A 22,199-nucleotide genomic window follows, 5' to 3' on the forward strand; every position below is an offset into this window, starting at 1 on the left:
AAGTTTTCTGATAAAAAAAATCTATATTTGTATATATTCCTTTTTCAGAATGTTTTATGGTAATTTGTTTATTTTTGTTATTGCCTAGTATTCTTAAGTTTCTACTTGAAAGACTCCCTGTAATAATTCCCATAAAGTATGTCTAGTGGTGATTTACTTACTCAATATCCTTTTTCAAGAAAGATGTTATTTTTTCTTAAGTTTATAAAGAACATTATTGCTGGTGCTCTTTTTCTTTGTTGTCAAATTGCTTTTAATTTATTTGTGCATCTTTTTTATTTGAAAAATTAATACGTAAACTCTTACCTAAGTTTTTCTTCCAAAAAAAATAAAAGTTGGCTCCGATCTACATATTGTGGGGTCGGGCTCCAAATTCCTTAATAGGACGCCCATAGCCCAAGAGTTATATACAAGAATAAACAAACGGGACTTACATAAACTAAAAAGTTTTTTTCTTAGCAAGAGAAACAATAAGAGACGTAAACAGAGAACCTACATCCTGGGAACAAATTTTTACTTCTCACACTTCAGATAGAGCCCTAATATCCAGAATATACAAAGAACTCAAAAAATTAAACAATAAGATAACAAACAACCCTATCAACAAATGCGCCAAGAATCTGAACAGACACTTCTCAGAGGAGGACATACAATCAATCAAATAAGTATATGAAAAAATGCTCACTATCTCTAGCAGTCAGAGAAATGCAAATCAAAACCACCCTAAGATACCATTTCACTCCAGTAATATTGGCAGCCATTATGAAGCCAAGTAACAGTAAGTGCTGGTGAGGATGTGGAGAAAAGGGTACACTTGTTCATTGCTGGTGGGATTGCAAATTGGTGCGGCCAATATGAAAAGCAGTATGGAGATTCCTAGGAAAGCTGAGAATGGAGCCACCATTTGACCCAGCTATCGCCCTTCTGGTTCTATTCTCTGAGGACCTTAAAAGAGCATACTATAGGGATACTGCCACATCAATGATCATAGCAGCACAATTCACAATAGCTAGACTGTGGAATCAACCTAGATGCCCTTCAATACATGAATGGATTAAAAAATTGTGGCATTTATACACAATGGAGTATTACACAGCACTAAAAATGACAAAATCATTGACTTTGCAGGGAAATAGATGGCATTAGAGCAGATAATGCTAAGTGAAGCTAGCCAATCCTTAAAAAACAAATGCCAAATGTCTTCTTTGATATAAAGAGAGCAACTAATATCAGAACAGGGAAGAAGAGCATGAGGAAAAGACTAACATTAAACAGAGATGAGTGGGGTGGGAGAAAGGGAGAGAGAAGGGAAACTGTATGGAAATAGAAGGAGACCCTCATTGTTACACAAAATTACATATAAGAGTTTGTGAGGGGAAAGGGGGAAAAAAACAAGGGAGAGAATTAAACAACAGCGGATGGGGTAGAGAGGGAAAATGAGAGGGAAGGGGAGGGGGGGATAGTAGGGGATAGGAAAGGTAGCAGAATACAACAGTCATTAATATGGTATTATGTAAAAATGTGGATGTGTAACCGATGTGATTCTGCAACTTGTATTTGGGGTAAAAAATGGGAGTTCATAACCCACTTGAATCAAATGTATGGAAGATGATATGTCATGAGCTTTCTAATGTTTTGAACAACCAATAAAAAAAGTCATCATTCCCATGCTTCAACTAAGAGAAAAGAGTTAAAAACTGAAAATCAAAAAGCCTTCTTAAATACATCACAGAAATGAGATTCTATGACAAAGAGATGCTCTTAAAACTGGAAAGGTTGACAAATACAGAGAACCATAGCTTGCAAAGAACAGAAGATGCTGGAGCAGAAATGGAAGAATGGTTGAGACCCATCATTGCTTTGTGTGAGATAGCGTGAGAGCAACAAACTCCTGAGAATTCAGTCTCACTGTTCATGCAGAGTGGTAGCTCCAGGAGCTCTTCCAAAATTAACGGTAAAACTCTGAAAAAATTTCATGTTTTCAAAAGAGGCAGAGAAATTCACTTGTGTGGAATATGCTCACGGTAAAGAAATCATTGTGAGAGATTTTCAGGGCATTTTTCTTTCTCTGCTTGCCCAAAGTGAAAACAATTTTGTCAGAGTTTGTGACAATGTAGTGGTAGGGAAATCACTCCAGCCCCTTCTATCTTTTCTCACATCAACAGGCAGGTGTGGGGGTGGGAGGGAGTTGAGAAACTTGAGAAGATTTCAAAGCACTTACAAGTGCCCACTGAACTAAGATTTATAAGTTTATTTCATGATTTTTCTCTACTCATGAATTGAGATAACTATGGTTAATATGCTACATATTGTGAGAAATAAATTATTTGTGTCAACTTGCATAAGTGTGGTACTTAGTGTTTTAAATGTTGAAGTGAAGACATTTTTAAGATATGCTTAATATCAACAATCAGATTATTTTAATGAAGGATATAAGCCCCATTAATGTATGTGGTCACATCAAATCAGTTAGAAGCCTCAACAATGATAACTACTTTTCCTAGGAAAAGAATTATATCCCAATGCTGGAACACAGAAATACTGCATGAATTTCCAGTTTGGCAGAGGTTGATGACATTCTGACTTGTGAGCTGTGACCAGTGGTTTTACTACATGTTTACAAACTCAGAAAGAGCACAATTTGAAAACTGGCAATAAAGAATTACAGGGAAGAGGTATGGGGATTCATATCTCTGAATCAATTAAAAAATAAGCATATTTGTGAGAAAAAATAACTGTGTACTGTTATTTTATATCACAAATATTTGAGATTTTTAAAAATGTTCTTTTGCAGATGTATACCCTTACTCTTCCTCATTCTATGACTCTTCTGAAGTATTAACATTTTTTTTGGCCAGTGAGCTCTTCTCTCTGGTAAGAATAATAATGGTGATTATAATCATGATGATAATAATAATATACCTTTGTTCAGTGGGTTTTGAGTTAGCTTTATTTTCTTTATGCAATAATCTTACATTGACAGTACAAATTAAAACAAAAAATGAAAAATTCAAAAAATAATTAGAAGACATTTTGTTTATTAGTTAAGAAATTTTAAAATTCTATTCAAGTCTCATTATTTAGTTATTTTAGATGTAAAAAGAAATGAGTTTGCATAAAGATTATATTAATAGTATGCAAAGATAGAAGATACACAAACAATATTGTCGAAAATGTGGAACAAGACAGTTGCAAAATATTTTACATTAAGCAGAGAGAAAAAATACTAATTTTATCTAAAAAGTTCTAACAAGGGAATAATATAATAACTTTTAATGTTAAAAAGAATTTTATTTGGGCTGGGGATGTGGCTCAAGTGGTAGCGCGCTCGCCTGGCATGCGTGCGGCCTGGGTTCGATCCTCAGCACCACATACCAACAAAGATGTTGTGTCCGCCAAGAACTAAAAAATAAATATTAAAAATTCTCTCTCTCTCTCTCTCTCCTCTCTCACTCTCTCTTTAAAAAAAAAAAAAGAATTTTATTTGAAGATTCATTCAATGCTAACATGTAATTTTAGTTTATTAAATCCCATGAAGTTAGGAGTTGTTTTTCTAATTTTTTAAAAAAATTAGAATGATGCAGGGAGTAAAATTGCAAAATAAATATTGATAACATGAACCATAATGTCTGTTTTTATATTAATTAATTCATAATCTATAGGACTATGTTTAGGACTATGTTGATAAGCAAATTGTGTTCTTTTAAATCTCTAGATGATATGTGATTTTAAGTGTAAAATACATATTTCTCACGTAGGAAAAAAACCTGTTTAAAGTTGTCTAAATAAGTACAATAAAATCAGAAATATATTTCAAAATTTAGGAATATAAACATTTTTCCAATTACAAATTTCAAAGGCAGGTTAACATTTTTTATTTTTATTTAAATATAGTACAATATCTAACTTGCCTCTATTACTTTTAGTGTTGTCTTCTTCATATTTTGTTTAATAGATGCATTCCTGCTACAATGTATGTTTATATGTCTTATTTTTAAATTTATCTGGTATTTACAATATCTATATAAAATATTTAGTTTTAGATTTATTATTCTTTGATACACGTGGTGGTGGGAATTGAACATGCTTTTCATGCTTAGTAAATGCTCTACAACCTAAGTCACATACCCCACCCTCAAGTCTATTCTGGAGAGGTATGATTTGGTTATATGATTGAAGCTATTACCAACAATTAGCTAGGGGATGTTCTTATATACTGATGCTAGTGTTAAATATTTTTTCAAGTATAAAAATGATTATTCAGCTAAATGAAAATTGATTAATTCAGAACACAGCATTTATAAAGTTTAAATTTGTTTATACATATATTTAACATGTTAAAAATATGTTCTATACAAACTTACTACAAAATTTTTCTAGGAGAAATATTATTGTCCAGCAAAAGGTTTTAGAGTAGAATTCAATGGTAACACTACAGAAGTCAGGATGAGGGTAAGTGCTAAGTACTTTCTTTTGAATATGTGAACCTATACTAGCAGCAATTACCACTTCCCAACTGGCAACTGGCCTTGTGCAGCTCTTGGAAAATTTGGAATAAAACTAACTATACCATTTAGTCACACATTATTTACAGATTTGGCAAAAAGTACCTGTTCCCACATCTGCATATTTCTGAAAGTTTGGACATTGTCTTAGTTTACCTTGTATTTCTAAAACTTCTTTAGTTGTGAGGCAAATACAAAGTAATCAACAGATTTGTTTAAGAAAATTGATTCACTTGGTTGAATAGTGAAATAACATTTTAAAAATATATTCTTAATTATTTTTAAAAATTAATTTTGATAGCATCCATTATCTTTCAGAGTTTTGTATATATTATTTCGAGTTCTCCTGGTTTTTAAGGGTCTGGCTGGAAAAATCATCTGAAATCATTTTTGTTTACTTCTAAATATGACCAGTCATTTTTTCTAGCTGCTTTTAAAATTCTGTTTTGTTTGTTTTTTGTAGATTAGGCATTTGGCATATATATATATATACATATATATATATATATATATATATATATATATATTTTACCTTTTAGATTATCTTGTCTATGAATTTTCTATATTCATTACTTGATATTTCCTGTACTGTAGTATCAGTGGAGTCTATTGATAAATTATTCTGTTTTGTTTTGAATGTTTTTATCTCTTTTTTTTATTGTTTAAGTGTCTACCCATATCTACAAATGGAACTGAAGCAGCGGGGTTTTTACTCTACCAGCTTTTATCCTGTAGGTTTCCAGTGCCTCAGAGATTAGGGGGAGTCAAATAACTGCAAAAAACCTATGCATATAACACATATAATTATATTAAGTACTCAGTTCCTATTATGACATCTACAATGTTGATTGACACAATAAACAGAAATTGTAGGGTAAACAATTTCTATCAGTAAAGATAGTAGTTAATTCTGAATTTTGTCCATTGTAAACTCAAACAATTGGTATTACCTATGAGTTCCAGTGTTTTACCTGCTTCTAGAGAATTAGTGGTGGGGCCTGACATTTTACAAACTAACCAGTGGTAAGAGAAGTTAAAAATAGTGGTTAATAAGAGGAAAGAAGAAGAAGAAGATATCAGAAAGACAAAGATTTGCAATTTCAAAATAGGGCTTATCTATAGACAACATAGGGTGCATTGTTTATGAGGAGGAAGAAAAGAAATAAAAGTAAAAGAAAAAATAGAAGAAGAGAGAAAGGGAGAATGATGAGTCTGGCTTCTTGGTGTACCTTCTATTCATTTATAAATTTTTAAATTAGTACATTATAGACATACACAACATTTAAATTTACCCTGCTTTATTCATAGATTTACAGAGAGAGTTTGGTTTGTTTCATTCTACTTTTCATCCCTCTGTCCTCCCTGCCTTACCTATAACCCCTTCCACAGATATCTCTGCTATTTGTGTTAGATTTTTCCCTTTTTCATTATGTGGTCAAGTATTCACATATGAGGGGAAACATTCGACCCTTGGCTTTCTGAGTGTGGCTTATTTAACTGAGAATTGTGTTCTCATTTCATCAATTTTCCACCTAGTGCCACCATTTAATTCTTAATGACTAAGTAAAACTTTATTGTGTATATACACCAGGTATTCTTTATTCATTAGTCTGTTGATGAGTATGTTAGCTGGTGCTGTAGTTAGGTTATTACGAATTGGGTTTCTATAAGCACTGATGTACCTGTGTTTCTATAGTATACTGATTTCAGACATTTGGATATTTACCAAGGAATGGGACAACCAGGTCAGATGGTGGTTGTATTCCAAATTTTGAAAGGGATATTCATACAGTTTTACAGGATGGCTGTACTAATTTGCAGTCCTATCAACACTGCATTAGTGTAAAATTTACCACATATTATTCTTTTTAAAAAATTCTTTTCAGCAAAGTGTATATTGACATATTATACATACATGGACTATAACTATCCATTTTTGTGCTATATATATACTGTGGAGTTACACAGGTTGTGTATTCATATAAGAACATAGGAAAGTTATGTTTGTTTCATTCTACTGTTTTTCCTATTCCGATTTCCTCCATTCCCTTTATCCTACTATGTCTAATCCAATAAGCTTTATTATTCCTTTCCACCTAAATGTTCTCTCTGATATGTGGATCCCCCACATTACTCTTGATAATTGATATTTTGAGTGCAGTGAGATAAAATCTCCATGTAGTTCTTTTTGAATCTAATAGTTTTACTGAAATATAGGGAAAGAGTGAGGGCACAATAATAACAGACTTTGTTTTCCTTGTAGTTTTGATTTGCATTTCCCTGATTCCTAGAGATGTTGAACATATATATGTCACTTGTATTTCTTTTTTTAAGTATGTCTTGTTTAGATTTTGTGCCCAATTAGTAATTGGGGGTTTCATTTTAATTTTTTTTTAATTCTGTACATTAATTTTCTGAGATTCAGATGAAAAATATTTTTTCATATTGGTAGGCTCTCTGTTTATATTTTTGTTTCCTTTGTTTTGCAGAAGTTTTGAAATTTGATTTTATTTCACTTATTTACTCTTAGTTTTATTTTTTGTGCTTTAGAAGTCTTGTTAAGGAAGTTGATAATTTTGTCAATAATTTGGAGAATTGGGCCTACATTTTCTTAAGCAACTGTAGGGTTTCTGGTTTAATTCCTAGGTCTTTGATCCCCTTGGATTTGGCTTTTTGCAGGGTGAGACAGATAAAGTTTTATGTTTTTCTATATATGAATATCCAGTTTTTAAAGCAACACTTGTAAAAAAAAAGTTTCTGTTTTTTCCAACATATATTTTTGGCCCCTTTGTTGCAAATCAGGCACTGTATCTTTGTGGATCTGTCTGTATTTTCTATTCCATTGGTCTTCAGGTATGTTTTGGTGCCAACATAAATCTGGATTTTTTTGCAAAGCTCTGTGACATAATTGGATATCTGGTACTGTGAAGCTCTCAGCATCATTCTTCTGGTTCAGAATACATTTGACTATTCTATTTCACTTCTGGGTTAAAAAGAATTTGAGAAATGTGCTTTTTCTGTGTTTTGTGAAGGATCTCATTAATATTTTGATTGGGATTGTACTGAGTCTGTTCACTGGTTAAGGTAGTATGATCATTTAGATAATACTAATATTCAAGAACATTAGAAGTATTTCCACTTCTAAAGGTTGTCTTCAACTTGTTTCTATTTACCATTTTATAATTTTCATTGTTGAAGATTTTTATCTTCTAGGTTAGATATTTTACCAAGTATTTATTTTTCAGGGTTTTGTGAATAAAATATTCTCCCCAATTGTTTTGAAGCAGGTTTGTTTTTGCAATATAGGAATGCAATTGATTTATGTATTATGTTCTTGTATCATCTCCTTTGGTAGATTTGTTATCAACATTATAAATTTTCTGATGGAGCATTTTAAATTATCTAAGTAAAATGTTCATGTCATCAGTACACAGAGGCAACAGGACTTTTTCTTTCCTATGTGTATGCCATTAGATTTCTTCTCTTGCCTGTTTGCTCTGGCTAGGGATTCAAGGAGTGGTGAAAGTTTACTTCCTTGTTTTGTTTTTATTTTTAGAAAAAAAATTCAACTTTTTTTTTATTCAGTTTGATGTTGGCATTTGGTTTCTCACATACAGCTTTTACAATTTTGAAGAAATATTCTTCTGTCACTAGTTCCTCTGGTGTTTTAAATATGAATGAGTGCTGAGTGTTGTGGACAGGCTTTTCTGAATCTATTGATTATCTCATGGGATTTTTGTAATTAAATATGTTTTTACAGTAACTTTTGTATATGTGTGTGTGCATATGTATATATATATATATGTATATATATATATATATATATATATATACATATGAATGTAATTAAATTTTTTTTGGTATTGGGAATTCAACCAAGTTATGATTTGCCAATTAGGTTCTTATGCCACTATCCACTTTTTAATCTTTTCCAAATTTTTGTTAATGCATTATAGTTTTACAGAGCAATGAGATTTATTGTTATACATTCACATATAAATCTATTATAAAAATAAGCAATATCATTTTACAGTGTTTCCCTTTCCTCTTTCTTTCCCTCCTCCAGGTCCTTTTACTCCTTTTTATTTCTTCTTCTTATATATATGTGACAGCAGAGTACATTTGGAGATATTATACATACACGGAATATACCTTATTCTAATTAGGTCTTATTTATGTGGTTGTACATGGTATGGAATTTCACAGGTAATGTATTCATATATAAACATAAGAAAATTATGTCCCATTCATTCTAATATCTTTGCTATTCTCATACTCTTCCCTTATCTTCATTCCCCTTTATACACTCCAATAAACTTCTTTTATCCCTCCCCATTCCTTATTTCCATCCCCATTTCCTACCCATTCCACATATAAAAGAAAATAGTTGGCCTTTGTTTCTTGGGACTGACAAATTTTTCTTAACTTGACAGTCCCTAGTTCCATCAATTTACTGGAAAATGCCTTAATTTGACTATATATATATCCACATATTATTTTGGATATTTGATTTTAAGAGAGACTAGGGTGAAGGGTCAGGAGCTTGGAAGAGAAAAGTTATTGGTATGGTTCTGCAATTCTCAGCTGTCTTCATGGTGAATAAAATTAATGCTTCCACCCCAGGCCATCTGTTCAAGACTAGAACAGTGTATCTCAAATAGGGTGCATGACAGTCAATTGGAGAGCTCACTCAAACTCAGACTTCTGGGCCTCAACTCAGAGTGTCTGACTCAGGTGCCAGGGTTGGGCCTGAGCTTTTGTATTTTTTATAAGCCCCCAGGGTTTGCTAATGTTCCTGGTCTAAACACTTTGAACTGATGGTCCTTGTCTAGATATTTCAGGGGCAATGAAGGTGACATAAGGTCCTCTTTGGGTGCACCCTTCACCTTCTTTACCTGCCTCTTTTCCCAGTGGCCTACCTGTAGTGTCTACGTAGATTACACCTGAATATGTTCATGATAAAATGGGGCACTTGGGATCCTCCATTCTCATGGGCCTTTCTCACTTGCAGACCTTTTCCCTGAAGACTGCAAGCCCTACCTCTGTATTTCAACAACTGTCTACATATTAGTTTTTAGAATCTCATCTTTTGGATTGTTGATTTCCATATGAATTTCAGAATATCATTTACTCTTAGAATTCCATACTGAGTTTTCATGATATTTTATCCAAATCTTTGTGGAAACAGGATGTTGATGACCACGTGAAATTCCTCTTTTTCCCTTTGATGACAGGAAGATACCAGTCTGGGTCTAACCCCTCTACTGAGTGTTAAGGGGGAGCCAAACATATGGACCCTACTCTGAAAAATAATACTTACTGGGTGTCTTAAAAAATCTGCAATATGTATACGGGGTAAAAATGGGAGTTCATAATCTGCTTGAATCAAATGTATGAAATATGATATGTCAAGAACTTTGCAATGTTTTGAACAATTAATAATAAAAAAATAAAGAAAAAAAGAAAAAAGATTAAAAAACTAATGTAATTTAAAAAAAATAAAATTAAAAAGTAATCCACTGGAAAAAGAATCAAGTTACTGTAACACAGTTGTTGAGTCTAGGAGTCCAAACTGAATTATTATAAGGTGTATGCTCTGAAAGCTCTAGGGGAAATTTTTCCTTGATTCCTCTAGCTTTCAGTGGTTGTGGGGAATACTTGGCAAACTTTCACATTTGCACTCATTTCTTCTTTTTTGGTCACCATTATCACATGGTGTTCTCTCTGCACAAGTATACTTGTCCAAATTTTCCTCTTCTAAGGTGATGAGTCATCAGATTATAGCCCATTCTAATTGACTGTGGCCTTATATAACATTTTCATGCACAAAGCATCATTTTCAGATGATGTAATAAGCTGATGTGCTGGGAAGGATATGACAATTCAACCCAGAGCATGTACTGAGCACTTAATGTGCGCTATTTCCTGTATTTCTCATGGCAGCACTGTGAGGTAAACACAGGCATCACTCACACTGAATAAACTAGGATATGAAACTCAGTAAAGTTGTGGTCCAGCTGTAAGCACATGGAACCCACAAGACTGTAGTCACAGTGTAGCTGTAGCATGGGTCCACCTGTCCCTTGAAAGAATAATTATGTACCCTCTGCATCTCTGTAGACATAATACTGCTTCCCAGAAATGGTCCTAGAGTACTACAAAAGACTCCAAATATTTTTAGTAGCTGCCTCTTTGAGAATCTTAGAGCAGGAATTGATGCATAAAATCAAATTTACTCATCATGTATCCCCAAAGTTACAATATTACTCTTCTAAATTTAGATTAGTAGAATTTCATTGAACATCCTATACAAGTTTATAGTATGAAATTTTTAAATTAATTTTCTTCACTATTTTTAGATATATAAATGACAGAAGAGTGAATTCTGAAATACTATATATACATAGAATATACTATATAACTTATTCTAATAAGGATCCTATTCTTATGGTTGTATATGATATGCAGTTTCACTGTGTGTATATTCATAGATGGACATAGAAAAGTTATGTTTGATTCATTCTGTCTTTTCTATTCCCATTTCTCCACCTTCCTTTTATTCCCCTTTGTCTATTTTAATCAACTTTTCTCACATCCTTGTCAACATGTTCTATTACTTGTACTCTTGATAATTGCCATTTCAACTGGAGTTAGATGGAATGACAGTGTAGTTTTAATTTGCATTTCTCTAATTTGTAGTGATGTTGAACATTTATTTCATTTATTTGTTGGCCATTTGCATTTCTTTTATGATGTGCCTGTTCATTTCCTTTGCCCATTTGGTGATTGGAATACTTGTTTGTATTGTGTTAAGTTTTATGATTTCTTTATATATCCTGGAGATGAACACTAAACCTGATGAATTTTTCTCCCATTGTAAGTGCTCTTCACATGCTTGATTGTTTTCTTTTCTGTGAAGAAGATTTCTAGATGGGAAACTCATGTAACTCTTGAAGCAATTCAATGATAAGTTAAATATGGAAACCAAAATATAACTTAAATGTTTGTCATGTTCATTTAAAGAGCCATAATACGTTCAGAAGATAAAGGCAGTGATAATCCTATTTAAAATCATGAATGTAGGTTCACCAAATGTAGGCCCTTTAACCAAATCTCAGTGTCAGTAAATCATAGAGTACAGATAGAAACCTAGATCTCCTCTGTTATTTGTGTTTTCCCTGAGGCAATCTGCAGTAACAGGCCCAACAATCTAATAAATTCAGTTTGTTTGAATAGACATAATAAGACATTCTTATTAAAACCCATCAGTCAAGATAATATGATGGTTAAACATTATGTCCTCTCTGCCAGTGTTAGATGTTGATGATTTAAAATATTGTTTAGCATTCATCACAGATTTTCTAAACACAGAAATGTGGGTGGATAAAGTAGGGGGAGAAGTTCTGCTAATGATCATATAAAAAAACTCAGTGAGAAGTAAGCCTGTATTCTCATTTCAATTGATACATATATATATAAATGTATTAATACAAACTGCCATTTGTTTTGCTTGCTTTATTTCCCCTTGTATTTCTTTACTTCAGAAGAAAAGATTAAAAAAGAAAATGCATAAAAGTACACAGGAACAGATAAGAGAAGCAAAATCCTTAGACAACAGGCATATGGAAAAGTAAGTAAAAAGGGTCTTCTTTCCTGTACCTTATACCTAGGAATAATTTTATTGTGCTTCAGAGTAACAGATTTATAACTAGACAGGGTTCTTCTGTGAATTTCTCCACTGATTAACTTTCTAAATGATCACTAAATTTAATAGAGCTCAATCAGGGGGTACTTCAAGAGTTCTTTAGGCACATGCAGTGCCTTCTAGATAAAAAACATAAGAGCTTAGGAGATAGTTAAAGCACCACTATGTGAATTGGCCAAGATCATTAATTTAGATCACGTGGTGAAAACAAAGCTTGTGTCCTGGAGGCACCTGACCTTTGTACAACAGCTGGCAAATAGCTTCCTCATAAGAGTTGAAAGAATGTTGGGAGTTCATTTTGAAGTGTGAGGTTCCAGATTAGTTGGTATAATGATCTGTTGTTTCAAGAAGATAAAGATGGTTTGCTTTTGCACCCTGGAGGTGGTGCATCAAGAGTTATGTGGGCGCATGATTCTTTACACTCTTTACAAAACGTGTGAGCACTTTCTAAGCTTGTTGAAAACTTATGGAAGTAAATACCATGCCCTACTGTACCTTTTAATTACTAGCACCCTGCAGAGTTGCTACAGGTGTAAGCCCTTCATAATCAGTGTTTCTTCACAAACCACTATCTGTATAAAAAAGGTTACTCTGAAAATAGAATAATTTGTTGAAACAAGACCCTTTAGACATGATGTAACAGGCAGTTTAAAAAAAAAAAGAATTTGGAGTCATCCTCAGTGATAGAGAAGACTTGCAGACTCCAGGTATTACCAGACCCAAGTCCAGGCACCTCATCAATGGAAAACCAGTAGTCAAAAGATGTGAATTAGTGGGAAAGAAATCAGGTTTACTGAAGGTCCAGCACACTAGGGGATTGTGGGGCTGTCATCCTCATAGTGCCTTCTTGGGGATCTCAGGGACACAAAGGGTTTTTATAAGGACAGAAAGATGGGACTGTGAAGTACTGTGAGGGAAGGTTTCTCTTAGTAGGATTTTTGTCATCCAGGGTGTGTCTCCTTTTCTTCATTTTTGAATGGACCATCACAATGGAGTTTGACTTTCTGGAGCTAGTACCTATACTTTCTTTAAATAGACAAATTTATTTCTGCATGTAAAATTCACAGAAATTTACTTGCTTTGTGTTGATATATAACTAAAGACTAAGAAGAGGCATGAAACATTTGATTTTATCTGAGGATCACCAGATGTTCTGGGTTTTTAAAAGGTGGTTATTTAATTAGAGTGCCATGTGAGGGACAGATAAGGCTACTAGACTGCAGGTGGTCATTGTTTGTGGTGATGGTAAGATCATCTATGTCTCCCCTTCATTTTTCAGGCTGACTGCTCAGCTAGAACCTTCCATCTAATACTCACTCTCCCTTCTTCTTCCTCTCTTTCTTCTTCTGGGAGAGAGATGCTAGTCTACACAGTAGAAAAACAAAACAAAAAATTACAATAAAGATTCTCCTGAGTTTATGAAATGTATCATTTTGTTATCTTCCATTTGCAAATCACAGAAAATGCAATTAAAACAGGTTTAGACAAACAAGAAAGAATAATATTTTGTATTGCTGAAGTATTCAGGGGAAGAGTGGACTGCAGATCCAGTAGCATCTAGGGACTCATCAGGGTACAATTTCCCTTCACTTTCCTTTTTGACTTCTGCCGTGTGTATCCCATGGTCAGACAGGCTCTTCCCTCATGGAAGCAGCTCTCACCAGCTCACGTCCCTATGCGTTTAGAGCCAGAAGAACAGAACTTTCCTCAGGGAGTTATCCAGGCCTAGATGTGTTCTAATCTTATCCTGAGTGGAAGTGGAGGGGGCCTGGGTTTTCTGGACTCAGTCCTTCTTAGGCACTTATCTGCAGAAATGGCAGTGCACACAGTGGCAAGGTGACTAGCAAGTCCACTGCAGTACTAATAGACACGGGGGAGGCTGTCACTGCCAGCCTGGGAAGCAGCAGGTGAGAGAAGGAGGTGCTGTGTTCAACTGATGGCAGGTTTTTATATGTCTCTAGGAAACCATTTCAGGGCTTTAGACTGATAGCACTGGGGAGAACAGAAACTTGGTGAAGCCTCTTACAGACCTTCAGGTTGAGGAGCAGACCCAGCACAAAACCTACTCCTGCTGTGAACTTCACCTTCCATTAGATTTGTCCATGGCAGTGCCACTCTTCTAGGCCACTGATCTTATTTTCTGTGGGCTCTGAGGTCACATGGCCATTCCCCTAAAAACTTCTCTGGCTGGAATTGTGTGGCTGACTCAATACCTTTCTCCTCCTCAATACCCATGATGCATTATGTATAGAGGATTTGCAAATGTGAAAATATGTGCAGACATCATGGAGAGCAGTGTGAAGGTTCTTTGGAAGAATAAAACTAGAACAATCATATGGCCTAGAAAGACCTCTTTTGTGTACATTTAAAAGAAATGAAATCAGCATGTGGAAGAGATATCTGTACTCATGGGTTTGCTGCAACACCCTTCACAATAGGAAGGGACATAATCCATCTTAATTTCCTGTGGGTGAATGGATGGATGGATAAGCAAATTGGCAGGTGCCTGTGGAATATTATTCATCCCAAAAAGGAAGGAGATGCCAGGACTTTCAGTAACTTGAGTGATCCTAGAGGACACTGTGCTGAATTACATAAGCCAGGCACAGAGAAATCTGGCACAACCTCAGTTACATGGGCAATCTAAAAATGTAAACTTACAGAGGCTGAGAATAAAGGGTGGTCAACAGGGGTGAGGGTGAAAAATAGGTGTTTGTCAAAGCTACATGGGCACATGTATGCCAGGTGCCAGGTGAGTGAGACCTAGAGATATGCACCCTAAGTGCATGTAGTTAAGAAAGTGGTCTTTTGCCCTTTAAAACCTGTTCAGAGGACAGCTCTCTGGTTATGTATTTTTGCATTATAAAGCAAAGCTCACAGGGGAGCATGAGGAAATGGCAGGAGGACTTGTGGCCCCAGGGTGTTCCAGGTGTGTGTAGTGGCCAGCCCACTGAGGTGCCATTAGATAGAAGGAATTATTCGTTTTTATTGTGCCTGCTACTAAGAAAGGGGTCAGGAAGTGGCAGTGAAGGTGGCTTATCCAGGGGCCAGGAGGCATCTCTTCAACCTGAGCTCCTAAGTGGACTCAGCTGCTCAGGCTGAACCCTTTCCACTTGCCCGCACCCTCCTCACTACCTGCATCTGTGGGAGATGTGCTGCATGTGCACATACATCTTTGGCCAAGGGGCCAGAACTGGGAATGTAGCCCTGCCCTTCTCTTCAGTCCACAATAGAATTTGAAGTAGGGTCCCAGGACTGGCTGCTGCCCTCTTCTTCTTCTCTGCTTTTCTGCTTTGTTCTACTTGTTTTTATCATAAGTAGATTAGTAACAAATCCCCTGGTTTTGGGGGGGTTGTGTATGTGTGTGTGTGTGTGTGTGTGTGTGTGTGTGTGTGTGTGTGTGTGATAAAATGGACATAGGCCTGAGCCTAAGCAACTCCATTTTTAAAAAACCTGCAGTTTCACCAGGCACACCCACAGATCCCTCCAGTATGGTCTCAATCAATTTCTTTCCCTTACCCTGATAAAAAGAGTAAAGCCCCTGGCAGGGTGTTCTCACCTGATAAGAGGGAAAGGCAAGAAGATCAGAATGGAGACCCAAAAAACAGATGTTTCTGACCCCAGGGGTAATGATGTCACTAAAAAATCTGGTGGTAACTGATAAGAATTGAAAGGGAAGTAAAAAAAAATTAGTATATGTGATTAAGCAAATGAACTGGGATTCAGCCAGCCAAAAACTGAAATCCCAGTGTCAATGGAGACCATCTGGATGTCTGGACTTTCCCCCTGTCTGGAGGTAACAAGGCTCTTTTTCCTTCCCAGTGAGTTCCTGCCAGACACAGCTAGTGGGGTGGGAGCAATATATCCCTGCTCAGAAATGACAACACCATCCCACAGCATAGCACCACTGGGGACTTGTGAAGCTATAATGAGGTACCTCTGCCCCTCAGTTGAGGGTGTTTCTAGTGGAAGTGCAGTGGGCAGTTTGAACTCCACCCAAATCTATCAGTGATGACCTTTCATTGAGAAAGCTGGACTTCCTCCTTAATTGGGTGAAAATGGAATGTGCCTCTCACCTCCCAAAGGAGTGGTACCAATGCGACCAATAAAAATAGAGGAAGTTGGTGCCTGCATCTTCATGATGGAGTGTTAACCCTCTGTTTTCTTCTAGAAGTTGCAAGGTTTCTATTCTAATTCTCAAGTTTTGGGTTCATTTAGACTTGACTTTTGTGCAGGGTTAGAGACAGGGGTCTAGTTTTATTCTTCTACATATGCACATCCAGTTTTCCCAGCACCATTTATTCATGTGGACACAGAGGAATGGGCATGAGGGCTCACTGAAAGTGGAGTCCTCAGAACATGAGGTCCAGAGATAGCCCAGCCTCTGGAATCACAGGCTGTACCTATAGCTTCAGGTGGGCACTATACAGTGAGCCAGGAAAGATGGAGAGAGCAAACCTGTCACTGAGGGGCTTTCATAGCTCCTTATCCTAAAGAGCAAATCATGTATGAATTTTTGCAGAAAACCCTTATGTGTATGGTCAATATTATTATGTGCTGAGGCATCACCAAGAATGAATGGGCATGTGAGAACAGAAAAGAATGGAGTCAGACTCCCTACATCACTTCATACACACACACACACACACACACACACACACACACACACACACCCTCAAAATATATCACAGAACTCAATACAAAATTAAAATTACAGACTCCTAAAAAAATAGGAATAAGTTATTTTGGCCTTACATTTAGAAGTGGTTACAAATTTAAGGCACTAGCTATGCAACGAAAGAAGTAATAAGTAAATTAAACTTCATTGAAAATTATACCTTTTGAGCATCAAATAATGCACTTAAAATGAATTGACAACTCACAGAATGGAAGAAAATATTTGCAAATCATTGATTATAACTCAGAACTGATTGTTACCCTAAATATAGAAAGAACTGTTACAACTAAACAACAAAGAAAACCCAATAAAAAAGTATCCAAAGACTTGAATATGCACTTCTCTAAAGATCATTATGTTTGATAAGTAGTCATCATTTATCATTTATCAATTATCATTAAGGAATTGCAAATCAAAGTCATAACAAGAGAACACTTTATGAGTAGAAGGATGGCTACAATCAATGACATGGACAATAGCATACGGTCTCAGGAACAAGGATACACTGTGACCTGGTGAAGAAATGTAAAAGATGTGCCTGATTTCTAGCACAGTCTGGAAACTCCTTCCATGTTAAACACAGACTTACTAAATAACCCAGCAATACCACTCCAATGTGTACATCCAAGAGAAACAAAGTTATATGAGTTTTCACAGCAGCATTATTCAAATAGCCAAAACGTACAAGTGACTAAGTCAACAAACAAAATAGTTTAATAAATAAGGCATATCAATCTAATGAAATGTTGTTCTGCAATAGAATGGGATGGAGTACTGATGACATGCTATGACATGAATGAACCTTGAAAATATTATGCCAACTCAAAGACAGGGTCTCACTAAGTTGCTTAAGGCACTGATTTTATCCTTGATGAAGGAAGGGTCACTTGGCACTTTGTCTGCCATGCAGACAGCCACACACCTCTCCAGGCACAGTTAGAAACATGCTTACTGAAAAGTTCCTGGGAGAAGCCAGGTTTCACAGCATGCTTTGCATGGTCCTCTCCCAAGTTCCTTGATGTCACAATTCCTTTCAACACCTGTTTCTCTACTAGGTCCTCCAGACAGAAGGCAGCATCTTCCGGAATATTTCTTGTCATGCTATGCCATTACCCTGCCCAGACTTTTCCATTCCTGCCTTCCTCCGGACCTCACCAGAGAGCCACTTTCAAGGTTGCTCAGGGCAGAGCACACTACTCTCATGGAACATGCCCTGCAGCCTCAGAAGATGCTCTCCTTAGAGGCATGGGATAATGGAAGAAAGGGGACTCAGGAAAAAGTTCATCATGTAATTTATATCAGAGAATTTTTCTATGGATACATAAAATATATTCATATTTTGAATAGAGGTTTACATGTTCCAAAGAAATTGTCATTTCTTATTTCCAGAAATCTGTCACTTTAAAACTCTAACAATAGGAGGCCACGTTTGTCATATTTTTCACCTTCATAAAGTTGTATGTTGAAAAAAAAGTTGCATGTTGTCCTCTGACCCAATATTAATATAGGTAATGCCATAATGACTCATTCAACCAAAATTTTAGGCAAGGATTTATGAACAGCATGCCATCACCAGCCAAGCCCTCCCAAATGAATCCTCAAATGGACACCTCACCAGGCTGGATATCCTGGGATGTGGAACCATCTAAAACACCTATTGAAATTAGGCCACCTGCCACCCTTACTGAGAACCCACCTGTCTGTTTTCCTTTAGACCCACAGCTCCCTCACTGGTACCCCTGAGTTGTTTATTTTCCATTTTACATGTTTGATCGTGGTTAAAATATACATGACATGAAATTTGCTATGTTAACCATTTTTAAAAATATTTTTTAGTTGTAGATAGACATAATACCTTTATTTTTTAATATATGGTGCTGAGGCTTGAACCCAAGACCTCAAATGTTCTAGTGAGTGCTCTATAACTGAGTTACAAACCCAGCCCTCATTTTTTTTAACATACAGTCCTTTTATTCAATATGAATACTCTCTAATCCATAGCATATTTGAGGAATATTGATATCCCTGAGTGTATAAATTTAATTCATTCCAACAAAATTTTACCATACCCATTTCCTCTATTGTAGAAGACTAGATGCTCACCAAGTGCAAGGAAATATTTCAAGCCTTTGGTAAAACCACTATAGAATTAAAGAATCCCTGTAATGAATACAACATTAGAAAATAATTCAGGTCTAATTGTTATTGGTTATATATTTTTGGCTTGTATTTGTTTAATAATGGAGATATTCTCCTTTTTTTAGATAATTGTTAGTGGTTATTAAAATATAATCATGAGCTGGGATTGTGGCTCAGTGGCAAAACTCCTGCCTAGCATGTGTGAGGTACTGGGTTTGATTCTCTGTACTACATATAAATAAGTGAATAAAGTAAAGGTCTATCAACAACTCAAAAAGTTTATAAATAAAACATGTAATCATATACCTATTAGTTTCATTCCCTTGTACTATATTTCTCCACATCAGTCATATCAAAAAGACTATTCCTTTAATTATGACAGTTCAAATATCAAGAAGAGGATTTTTCTTAGTCATGGGAATTTTGATTTTTATAATAACAGCCCAATTATTTAGGTAAAGTACATATAAGTATGTACTGTATATATTTTTGTGATGCTCCATGAGTGTTTCCTGGAGGAGGTGGAGGAAGAAAAGGTCTTCTTCTCATGAACCGACTCCTTGAATCCACAGAAAACAATGGACCTCTGATTGGAGGGTAAGATGAGAAAGAAAAGCCAGAGACAGATGCTTGGTTTTCAGCAAGGAGAGATGAATCAGGTACATTGGAATCACCTAAATCAACTTTAGTATCATTTCTACTAGATTCCATTTCTAAATATGTAGGCCCATTTATTTTATCCAAAGGCAGCATAGTGGAACTCCTGAGTTCTGCTGATCCAGACGGTCTACCATATTTAGAATAACATCCATCTTGCCTTTGTAGAGGAAGATGTGGATCAGAATATTGTTGGCCTGGTGAAGGGATCATTATCCTATGGGCCTGTTCCCATGGATGTTCCAGGGGCCGTATGTCAGAAGGTGCTCTCTGAGGATAAGTTGACTAATCAAAGTTTGATTCTCTTCTTTCATTGCTAGTTGGATGGTCCAGAGGATTCTCTGGACCCCTTGAGCCTCTTTCTCTTCCTACAGGCACCAAAGTTGAGGGTATGAGTGTAGCCTTTTTTTCCAAATGAGAAGGTTTTATTTCACATGAAGGTTGACCCAATGGTGAGGGATCATTTGGAGAATCTTTTTGCCAAAAGCTGTATTTGAAGCATCAAGCACAGAAGGATCTTTTTCTACAAGCTTAAATTATAACTCTATTTCAGTTAATTTTTGTATATTGTGAGCATTTTTTCCTTAAATTATTGAGGTATCTTTCAGCACATCTAGCTGCCAACTCATTACCATGAGCTTTTTTCTCATAGTAAATAATGTGCCCCTGATAAAAACAAATGGTTCTCTCCAATTCTTCTTCAAGATCTTTTGATCGCTTTCTATTGGTCTCCAGCAGTTTAGTTGTATGGCTGATCTTGTCTTTCTCTTTGAAAAGTTTCTCTTATTGCTCTATCTGGTAATTTTTCTCTCATATTTTCTTTGGAGTTTCATTACATTTTCTTGATATAATTCTATCACGACTTTAAGTTTCTGCTGAAGATTCTGATTCTCACTTTCAAACTGTGTATTTTCTGTTTGCAAAGATGCTTGTTCTGTCTGAAGATTTCTAATATGTTCTATTAGGTCTTCCTTTGTTTCAATTACTTCAGATAATAAAGTAAAAATTTGATTTCTTTCTCTTTCTGAGATTTTAAAAGAGGCCTTTAACTTTGCATTATAAACCAGTGTCTTCCAAGACCCTTTTGGCTGATCTTCTAAGTGACCACTAATTTCTGATTAACTCTTCAATTCAAATTCCAATTAACCATCATCTGTTAGGACTTTTTCAAGCATGGGAGCCAAATCTTTTATCTGCAGTAAGTGTTCAGTCAGAGAATTAATGTGATTTTATTTGTCTCCTAGAATTTGTTCTGCATGTACTTTAGAGTGTTCAAATATAATTTTCAGTTTAGTAAGGCCATTCACTTTTTTTTCCATACTCAACTTCTTTTAAAAGCTCTTTATGACTTTCCTGAACTCATTCAAAGCCTCTTTTATTGCTACTGTAATTCTTTCTTTATTCATTTGAAATATTCTCAAGTTTGTTTTAGCTTCAGGTATTTGTGATTTAAGGGATTTTGATTCATCTTCTAAGGACTTAATCCTTTTTGATATATCCACCATCAATTTATCCTGTTGAGAATATTTAGTTTTCTCTTCTTTTAGCTCATTTTCTAGAAAGAGTATTTCATCCTCAAGTTTAGATATGGACCTCTCCAGGATTTTATATATTGCCTCCAAGTTTTCTATTTTTACTGACTCCTTCACCAAAATGATATCCTTTAAAGGTGACTCTAAGCCTTCCTATGCTTTTTGAACAAGGCTAACATTTTCAAGTAATTGACATTTTTCTTGAATTAGTCCAAAAAGTTTTAGAGCAAGTTTTTATTTAATCTTCTCATGTAATGCCTGTTTCTCACAGACTGATAACTTATCCACAAAAACAAGAGAACAACAAAAAATCCAATAGCTGCACATATCACCAACTCCCATGGACAGCCATAAGGACTAGGGTGTGTTTCCATGTCTTCAGTCAAGGTAGACCACAACCCTACTTCTTCCAGGACCAGCCCCAAGTATGGCTGAGAGATAGCTGTTGCCTCTCCATCGTGCTAAGGCTACTTTGGCCATTCCCTCCACAACCATACAATCACCAGCCACGCCAAAATAGGCTGTGAACACTCAGGCCTTTGGTCAGGAGAAAACCCACACAAGGCAATGAAGCAGACCGTTTTTTACCAGTGAGTGGTGGGGAGAGGCTGTGGGCATGGGCATGGGCATCCCTGGTCATGGGATCTCAGGGGCCTAGCACACTTACACTGCCTGTCAGGGAAGTCTTGGTCCCTCCACTATGCTATAAATTTTGAACCAGTGAAGGTTCAAGACAGTCCAAATCAAGCCAGAGAGAAGTCCTCTCCAGGTCACCCACCCATTTATTTGGTTTAGGCAAGGCTAAGGCAGAACTTATTATGTGCCATTCTATATAGTCATAATATCACCCAGTTTGATGTAACTAAAATTCTACAGCTATGTAAATTTTTTAAAGAGTTAGTACACCATATATTTATATTTATACCACTTGCCCTTTTGTTTTAATTACTCATTCCTTTCCTGCCCCTCCTGTCCCCTCTCTT

General features: G+C 35.7%; 1 pseudogene; it reads right to left on the reverse strand.

The window, feature by feature from the left end:
• Positions 1-19,505: 19,505 nt before the first annotated feature.
• LOC144373319 (melanoma inhibitory activity protein 2-like) overlaps positions 19,506-22,199 on the reverse strand; it is a 50,788-nt pseudogene continuing 48,094 nt past the window's right edge.

The sequence above is a fragment of the Ictidomys tridecemlineatus genome, unplaced genomic scaffold (genome assembly GCF_052094955.1).
Source record: "Ictidomys tridecemlineatus isolate mIctTri1 unplaced genomic scaffold, mIctTri1.hap1 Scaffold_3514, whole genome shotgun sequence".
NCBI lineage: Eukaryota > Metazoa > Chordata > Mammalia > Rodentia > Sciuridae > Ictidomys > Ictidomys tridecemlineatus.